Genomic DNA, 10,594 nt, shown 5'->3' on the forward strand with positions numbered 1-10,594 from the left:
AACCAATTTCCTCTTTATTATTAAGAGTAAACAATATGAAAAGTTTAATTCCATCAATTTGATTACACATCTAGGATAAAGAAAGGCTGAATTCAATAATGAAGAGAAGGGGGAAAGTCTTTCTAGCAAGGCATAACATCCATTTTCATTTTAAAGAAAGCAAAAATCAGAAAACCATAAAATAGAATAAGAAAAAGTAGAATTTCTAACTTACTAGGAGTTTTTTGAGCTTTCCTTTGGCTTGATGGTTTGAGGGATCTACTCTTGTTTGCAACAAGAGTGGCCACCAATTCTTTTGAAGAGGAAATGGTCAAAAACAAATGAATTATCAATGAATTCACTGTTTTTGGCTCTGGGGGGAGGAGTAGAGTAACAGTGCATAAAACACTATTAACCATTTACAAAGGGGGAGGCTTCTATTTATAGGAAAAAGTGAGCCTCTAACCAAGCAAACTGATTTTAGAATTTCTCGGATCAGTTTGGACAAATTTTGACCATTTTTAGGTCAGTTTAGCTTATTTTTTGGATCTAGTTGAAGCAGGAGAGAAGAGAGATGAAAATATCTCATTATTTGTGAGTTTAAAACTAAACCACACATGTGAAATAGGCGCCTCCTTCATGAGGGGAATACCCCACACTGAGGTGTCAAAAATGCATCATTTCTTCTAAATATCTCTTCTTTTTTAACTAATAACCTTGTCCTTAGTCAACTCTTCATCTTATGTGAGCATTTACTCATTTTTAGGGGATTTTCTTTTATTCTTCCATTTATCTCCTTCCTACATTTGGATTAATCTAATTGGTCCATAGGAACCTTAATTTAAAAATTTTAAAAAATCTAGACCCTTAGGCTAAGGTTCTTTTTACCTGATTTCAATTTATTCTAATTGCACATTGGAAATTTCTTTTTGAATATTTGTTTCAAGGGAAACTATTTTAGACACTAGGAGGATTTTTATATCTCCAAAAATATCTCAATTTTAAATTACCTCCCTCTAGACATTCTCTCTCTCTAGGCCAAAACAGGGTAAAACAGGATCTTTTTTTATTATTTCAGAGAGGGGAATAATTATAAGATCATGAGGGGAGGTTCTTACACCTGCACACCTCAAAAGCCGGAGGCACCTTTCTTTTGCCAACTTTAATTGCTTTTCTGCCTTCTAGGCATCGTATGTTGCTGCCTCCGAACATTCTGACTGCCAATGGCCCTCCTCTAGGTAAAACAGACAAGTTTTAGGGTGCGCGTGGCACTAAGACCTTGGCCTCTTCCACCACTTCTTTCGCCCCCTTGAATGAGCTACCCTAGAATTCCTGCTACGTATGGGCAAAAGATACCGTCGGTTCAGATGATTCTGTAGTACCATGCCAGCCGCCTCTGCCCGCCTCTGCCTGCCTTCTGTGCTCGACCATTGTAATGGAAATCTTTCATATTATGGGTAGAAGATTTACAAATCTCACACCAATGCTTATTCAAAGCATATTCGTGTGTAGGGTGACCCAGATTCTTGCATGTAACGCACCAAAGACCCTTATCTGTGTTCTTTCCAGTCTCACTTTGACTCGAGGAGCTTTGCAAGTGCTCCGCATGGTGCTCATTTTTATGGTCTTTCCCCTTCTTCGACCCTTTCTTGGCCTTCTGGGCTTCCTCATCCTCTGAGTCCTCACTGTCATCCAAATCAGACTTCGAACTATCATCAGAATCTTCACTATCACTTTCCTTACGCTTTCCTTTTCTAGTCTTCCTCTTGATTTTACTGCCCTTGCCTTTCCTATAAGTGTCTAATGAGCGGCCCGCCCGTATCGCTAGCTCAATGACATCTTCCAAGGGTATAGTTACCATATCCACTATTGCCATTGCTGTCCATAGATCCTTTGTGAAGTCGGTCAAAGTACGAATTCAGCACCTTTCGGGGCTGGTCGTTGCCGCGCTGAGCTACTAGAACCCTCTGCAACAAGATCATAAAAATAGGCTGCATAATTCTCCACATCCTTTTGGCCTTGCATTAACTCCTGCAGGCCCTCTAGGATTTGCGACACTATCTTCTCTTTCCTGAATCATCATAAAAATGCCTGCTATACTTCATCATAAGTTGGGAAGTGATCCACTGGATACTCTGCCAACCATCACGCTGCTTTACCCTCAAACACCACCTCCTTACGTGTGGCATCCACTACCCTAGGCACATTTAATGCATAGTGTTTGTCGAACTATCTAACATGAGCATCAGGGTCTTTTGAGGACTTTCCACTAAATTTGTTATATCATACAGGTGCTATAGCCACCATCACTACCAAAAGTGGAAATAATTACCTCGCAACTCCAGATGGTGAACCAGGTAACGGACTATGCCTTCTCTGGGACCTCAGATCTTCTTATCGCGGCAATGAGCAAGCTTGTCAACGGTGCTGGTTGAGGGCACCAATTCATCCTCATTGGTTTGCGGTTCCCCATCGGTCGGATGCACCACCATCGCGCTCTGCACGAACGGGATTGCGGCCACGATTCACTGATACGTGGAACGATTGGCGACGACGGCAGTCCTTGAGAGCGCGTACGCATGAAATCACCGGGGATCCAATGATCATGGTCACCATGTGTTATCTTTCATAATTAATTGATAAGATTAATGAGGATAAACGATGTTAAACATAAGCTTAACTACTGCCTAAATTTAGAGAGAGACAATTCGTTAAGAATATAATCTGTTGTATACGTAAAACATGGGAAAGATTTGCACACACATGACTCATAGATGAGATAACTTTTTTGACATATACTTCTTACAATTTATAGTAGGCGTACAAGCACCGCTTGATGTTCCAATATAACTGGTTATGACTATTTGTAATTATTCATACCGGTGGCCGCCAAATACACACGGCATTCTCTTGTTGATGGAGATTCTAGTGGCTCAGAGATGAGCCTTGATGAGGAGCTTGGGATTCCAGCAATGAGGACACTTGTTGTGAAGAAGGCTATGGAAGCCATGAATGCAAAGTTACAAAGATCTGGAAGAGTCAAAAATCATGTGGAGAGGTTGACTTATGATGGTTATGTGGCATATCACTATGTGTATATAGAAAAAGTTGTGTAGGTTATAGAACCCACATACTTTGATGAGGCTATTGGAAATGTGTGTTGGAAGAAAGCTATGGATGAGGAGATGGATGCATTGTATGAAAATGAGACGGGATTTGGTGCCATTGCCTAAGGGCAAGAAAGCTATTGGCTATAAGTGGGTGTATAAGGTGAAACATAACAGTGATGGTAGCATAAGCAGGTACAAGAAGGCTAGATTGGTAGCCAAAGGATATGTGCAGACACATGGAATTGATTATGAGGAGACATTTTTCCCAGTTGCAAAGATGGCAATTGTGAGAGTTGTGATTGCGGTGGCTGCATCTAAAGGCTGGTTTTTACATCAGATGGATGTAAAAAATGTGTTCTTGCATGGTGACTTGCAAGAAGAGGTGCATATGGATCAGCCACCAAGTTTTGAGGATCACCCAGAGTATGTATGTAAGATCCATAAGGCATTGTATGGGCTGAAGCAAGCTCCATGATCATGGCATGACAAGATTGCTAAGTATCTTGTCACTATTGGTTTTCATATGGTAGATGCAAATTACTCTTTGTATGTGCACAAGAGTGATAAGGGTACTGTGATCATCACCATATATGTAGATGATCTTATTGTTGGGGGTGACAACTTGGAAGAGATTGAGCATGTGAAAAGTCTTCTCAAAAGGAAGTTTGAGATGAAGGATTTGGGAGATATGTGCTACTTTTTGGGAATTGAGGTCATTCGCACACCTGAGGGTATTTGGCTTTCACAGAGGCAATATGCATTGGACATGTTGTCCAAGTATGGGATGGTTGATTGTAAGCCAATCTTGATGCCATTAGATCAAAATGGCAAGCTTAGTGCATAGATCAAAATGGCAAGCTTATTGCAGATGTAGGTTATGTGTTGGAGGATCCCACTATGTACAAGAAGATTGTGGAGTCTGATCTATGTCACTATCAGCAGGCCAAATTTGAGCTACACTATTGGATTAGAGAGCCACTTTATGCAGGTTCCGTGCAAACCACATCTTGAGAGTGTGCGACCCACACTTCGATATTTGAGGGTCACTCTTGATAATACATTGTTTTATGCAGTAGGTGTACCAATGAAGCTATATGGGTACACAAATGCAGATTGGATAGGTATCATCTCAGAAAGGAGATCTACCAGTGGATTTATGTTTTCATTGGGGAGGGCTAATGTGACATGGAGCAGCAAGAATCAGCCCATAGTTGCCTTGGCACAGAGACAGAGGCAGAGTACAGAGGAGCTGACGGCAGCATGTGAGGTAGCTTGGTTACGCAAGCTACTTGTTGATTTGGGGTTGCATGTTAGTCTCCTTAAAATGGAATTTATGCATAAATAAATGCGTAAAGAAATCTTATATCAAAAATAAGAATTCTCGTGTGTTCTATAAATAGATATGAGGATGTGAAACGAATCAATTAGATGAAAATGAATGAGGAATAGAGGTGGTTATATGTATGTGAAAGAAATGATGTAGACGTGGAAATGGATGTATGGATGAGAATGTGAATGTGAATGTGGATGTGTGAATGTGGATGTATGTGAATGTGAATGTGGATGTGTGAATGTGGATATGGATGTAGATATGGAATGTGGATGTGGATGCATGTAAATGTGAATAAGGATGTGGAATGTGGATATGGATGTCTGGATGAGAATGTGAATGTGAATGTGGATATATGTGAATGTGAATGTGGATGTGGATGTGTGAATGTGGATATGGGTGGAATGTGGATGTGGATGTATGTAAATATGAATAAGGATGTGGAATGTGGATATGGATGTCTGGATGTGAATGTGAATGTGAATGTGGATGTGTGAATGGGGATATGGATGTAGATATGGAATGTGAATGTGGATGTATGTGAATATGAATGTGGATGTGTGAATGGGGATATGGAATGTGGATGTGGATGTATGTGAATGTGAATGAGGATGTGGAATGTGGATATGGATGTATGCATGTGAATGTGAATGTGGATGTATGAATGTAGATGTGGATGTGGATGTATGAATGTGGATTTGGATGTGGATGTATGAATGTGGATGTGAAAATGGATGTATAAATGTAGATGTGAATGTGGATGTACAAATGTGGATGTGTGTGTGGAATAATGAATGCAAATATGAATGTGAATGGATATGAAGTCGATATGAGCGAATGGATGAGATGAGATGTCATGTGAATCATCAAAATGTGAATGAATAATATAAGATCTAAACGAATGAGATATAATGAGAAATGGATGTGATGAGACGTAATGTAAATTAAGAAAGATAGGAATGGATGTTATGTGAAGTGAATGAATCCGATGTGATGGGATGGAAAATGATGTATCTGGTCAAGAATGGATACACATATGAATTGGAATTGGATTAAGTAATATGTATTGATATGGAATAATGTGGAATGACGAGAGTTCAATATAGAAACTATATTTGTATAAACTGTTTGCAAATGACTGTTTTATGTCAAAGATGCTGGGGAAGCATTTTGACTGTCTTGAGTATGTGGTCGTAGAGACCTACTTGATAAAGTTGCAACAGGTGATGGAGAGTCAATGGAGGACGTATTGTATAGCAAGGTCAGCCGAGGTCTTCACCAACCTCAGTTTGATTTAAATGGTGAGCTTCGGGTACGGTGGATGAGGGACCAAGAAAGCGGCCTATGAGTGAAGCGTTAGGTGACCTGCAAAGGATCCTAGAGGGTGCTCGGGCTCTAGGTCATCAAAGATACCCACACGTGCGTCGTGGAAGATATTGGAATAAGGAGTAAGAGTTGTTTTCTGAAACCGGGCATGGATCTGGTTGATTGACCTTGCTGGTCCTCACAACGGATGAGTTCATGGCTCTTTTATATGGATCTGTTGGTTGATCTTGCTGATCTTCCACGGAGATTCCATTTTGTTATGTGAATATATTGCCGATTACTATGAGCTAAGAACTATCAAAAAGGCCCCTGAGTGAACAGGTGGTGAGCGTTCTGGTTGCCAATGATGCCATAAGTACACCGATGAATGAATGATTAGAAATATGGATTCAACCAGAGATTTTGAGGATAGTGAGTGATCAATGACATAATGGTTTCATTAAAGGATTGTTTTAAAGTTAGCTGATGCTGAGAAAAAGGCAATTTCATATTGGGTGCGTAAGTGGTGTGACTAGTTTTATGTTTGCATGAACTTTTGGCTAGGGGGCCTGGGAACTCTTTTCCTTTGGTACGCGGGACAAAACCTTACCAAATTCCTAATTGGATCCCATCACTACAGTGGTTGGGCGGTTGGCTAACCCATGGGGCTGGATGGGGTTAGGCTAGACTGATGGATCCATAATTCGAGACTCAATTTCTGTTTAGTTCAATAGATGAAGTAAATCTCGGACAAAAATTGTTCTATGGAAAAAGGATCAACAGCTGTGCCTCTCGATGAGGAAAAAAACATGGGTCTCTATGATCCAAGTGCAATCTGTCCCTTGAATTTGACTATGGAACTTACGAGTTTGGTCAGATCAATTAAGTGAAGTAAGGCTTTTGACTACGTTAGGGAAAAGGTATCCTGGTGGAATCGCCTGTGTTTTCCGAGCAAGATAAAATTTTTCCAAGTTCGGTTTGGAAGAATCGAGGAATTAGTCACCTGTTCGGATATCCGTGGGGGCGAGGCCCCGAGTGTGGGACCCTGCCCCACGCAAGATGTGCTACTTCTGCTCTGCTAGCACCCTGAATCCATTGCGCGGTGGGGACAGGGATCTTACAGTTGGTATCAGAGCTATTTGACTAATGAGGATCAACCAAGAAGCCAAATATGTCAAAAATTTATCATGAAGCACAAAAAGGTTGTAATTAAGTGATAAAAAATTCATACAATTTGATATTCAAACTGAAATTCGTAATTTGGTAATTCGGTCTTCACGTGGAAGTACCCCAGTTGTATGGAATCCCTGACTTGCTTGAGGCCTTTACCTTAAAATTCCAAGGACCGTGACTACCCATATATACCGAGGGTATAACTGCAGCTCTTTACTGGCTGTATATATGAGTAAATCTAAGAATTGAAATTATAAGCATTAATGCTATCTAGTTGATGAATTCGAATGTGGTTGATATGATTTTTAAATTCTGGTTGAGAACTGATGAATTGATTTGGATTCTGATTGAAAAATGATGATCCCTGAAAATTGGTTGAAATGTAATAAGCTGAGCGAAACCACAATGAGGATGAATGGGACGAGTCCTTGTGATAATGTTCGTAGCTAGAATGAAGTTAATGACTTCAGCCAATCACTATGAGATTAGTGGATTGTGCTGCCAGATTACTATTGTTAACTTTTGATTAGTGGATCAAGTTAAGGGATGATAAAAATCTGAAAAATTGAAATCCCCATGGAGGACTGTTTAAATGGAAAAATTTAGTCTAATGGACCATTACTGTGTTAAAGATATGAATGAGATATTCTGAATGAATTAATAACTGATAATGCGTTCTACATGAGTATTTTTATCCCTTGATTCTGTGGGGAGCCGACCTATTTAGAGAACCCCGGAATCAGTTGAATAAAAATTCGGATTGAATCATAAATAAAGAGACTTAACAAGAATTTTCGTAGTGATAAGAACAAGGATCGAGGTCCTCATGGTAGAAATGTTAACCCCCAACTCGATGAAGAAGAGCTCGACCTGGATGTTTGTAAAACTCTTCATAGCTCGCAGCCTCGATCTTTCAAAGGTGAAGGGGAAAACTTGGGCGAGACTGTGGAGAAGTGGATCGAATCAATGGAAGAATACTTTGATGTCACCGGGTACAATGAGAAGAGCAAAATAGCTCTTGCAAGGCTGAAGATAGTGGAGACAGCCAGAGTGGCATGGAGAAACCACTGTGAGACAAACCGTCTCGACCGCAATACCCAAACCTAGACCGATGTCAAGGCTTACCTCAGAAAGAGATTTTGTCCCCCAGGCTTTCTTGAAACTAAGATGAATGAGTTCTTGGAACTAAAGCAGGAAACCCGAAAAATTAAAGAGTACCATCAGGCTTTTGCATTTCTCCTTAAATATTCCCCTCAATTGGATGAAGAGCAGCTGATGTGGCCAGGCTCATTCGGGGAATGAACGAGCCATTAGATACTTTAGTCAAGAATGCCAAACCTATTTCTGTAAGATTCCTCCCCCAGCCTTAGAGGTATACAGGAGTAAGAATCTCCCTTTTTGATCTTATAATTATTCCCTCTCTAAAATAAAAGAAAGATTCTGTTTAAAAAAGGAAGACCCTTTCCCTAGAATACTTCTCAGGAGTCCCACCTGTTTTAAGGATTCAGAACAATGAGTTCAGAAGTGAGAATCGATGTTTTGGATATCAAGGTTTTGGTCTTCATTCGAGTACGGCCCAAAAGAAGTTCTTTATCTCTTGGGGAGTATATGAAGTTATCCCCCAGATATTGTGAGCCTTATATCTGAATTCAATGAAAGTAGGTGACTTAGCCTACAAGCTTCTTTTATCTCTTCATCTCAAAATTCTTAATGCCTTCTATAGAAAAATGTGTCAAACCCAAATCATGGAAAGACGGTAAAACTTCAGTGGCAAGTTACCATTGGCTTCTAAGTTACGCTAGCTCCTTCCTTTATATAAGTCGTAACTTTTACTTGTCGCTCACAGTAATCTTACTTCCATCGATCTCCTTTCTTTCTTAATCTCCTTCATGGCTTGGCAACAAGAACTAGTTTTATCCCTAATGATTTCTCACCTTCAAGACGCAAGGGAGTCTGTGAAGAAAGATTTTATAGAGCAGTATGAGCGCTCACTTTTCCCTCACTTGGGAACTTCTGTAGCGCAGACAAAATGGCGGACCTATCAAGACATAACTAGGGTAACACCCTGGGGTCAGCAGCACTTTCGTAACAATGTCCGCTTGGCCATGGTTATTGAAGCTTTGGGTTTGGGTCCTCGATACTACTGCGTCATGAGATCAAGGCATCCTGGGTTTTCTGAGCGGGTCTTCTTACTGGCGTGTTTTCTTCCTCATGAGAAGATATGCCTTTACCCCGTTTTTGGCTTGCCTCTCAGAGGTCCTTTTGTTAGAACACCTCATACCACTGAGATAGGCGCAGCAATAACCCACAGAATCATTCCCATAGATGAGTTACCTTATACTTGTGCAGCTTGTGAGGACTGCTTTTGTGACCATATGATGGACGGGCTTATGGAAGTGTAAAGAGTTCCTCTATCTTTACTGTATAAGTTCCGAGAATGAATAAAGTTTAAATCTTGTTCGTATTTTGAATCTTGCTCTCTTTAAGACTTATCTTGGTGGTTAATCTTGATTAAAATTTTTCTCTAAGTCTCATATTCGTGAATCTTGCGAAATTATCACAAGTTGCGAGATGAGGACATCTCGCATTTTTTAAGTGGGGTAGAATGTAAGATTCCTCCCCCAATCCCTTTTTGATGTCTAGTATCTTCCCCTGTAATCAACCCTCTTCAGAAATATAAAGACCCTGTTGCTAACTATTTTAGCCTAGAGAGAGAAAAATTATTCTAGAGAGAGAATATTCAGATTTTGAATATTTCTGGATAGAAAAATATCTCTTATAATTCAGATGAGTTTCCCTGAAACAGAAATTCAAAAAGAATTTTTCAACGTGCAATTGGAATTAATTGGAAATAGGTATAAAGAACCTTAGTCTAAGGGTCTAGATTTTCAGAAATCTTTAGACTATGGTCCAATTAAGGTTCCTATGGGCCAATAGCATCAATCCATGTGTAGGGAAGAGATAAATCCAAATTTGTAAAAAGAAGATACCCAAAAATGAGTAAATGCTCACATAAGGTGAAGAGTTGAAAATGTACAAGGTTTATTAGTAAAAAACTATGAGCAATATTAAAAATATGAGATATTTTGGGTATCCAAAAATGAGTAAATGCTCACATAAGATGAAGAGTTGAAAATGTACAAGGTTTATTAGTAAAAAACTATGAGCAATATTAAAATGATGCCATTATGACACATATGTAAGGAAGGGGAATTCTTTAAAGGAGGTGCATATTTCACATAAGATGAAGAGTTGAAAATGTACAAGGTTTATTAGTAAAAAACTATGAGCAATATTAAAATGATTCCATTATGACACATATGTAAGGAAGGGGAATTCTTTAAAGGAGGTGCATATTTCACATAAGATGAAGAGTTGAAAATGTACAAGGTTTATTAGTAAAAAAAAAACTATGAGCAATATTAAAATGATTCCATTATGACACATATGTAAGGAAGGGGAGTTCTTTAAAGGAGGTGCATATTTCACATGCTTGAATGAGTTTTAAACTCATAAAAATTGAGATATTTCATCTCTCCTCTCTCCTCATTCAAGTCTAGTTCCAAAAAGTTAGCTTAACTGACCTAAAAATGGTCAAATATTGACCAAACTGATTTAGAAAATTCTAGAATCAGTTTGTTTGGTTAGGAGCTCAATTTTTCCTATAAATAGAAGCCTCCTCCTTGTTGAAAAATAG

Source organism: Cibotium barometz, chromosome 1, assembly GCF_041138505.1.
Source record: "Cibotium barometz isolate CiBa-2024 chromosome 1, ASM4113850v1, whole genome shotgun sequence".
Lineage (NCBI taxonomy): Eukaryota > Viridiplantae > Streptophyta > Polypodiopsida > Cyatheales > Cibotiaceae > Cibotium > Cibotium barometz.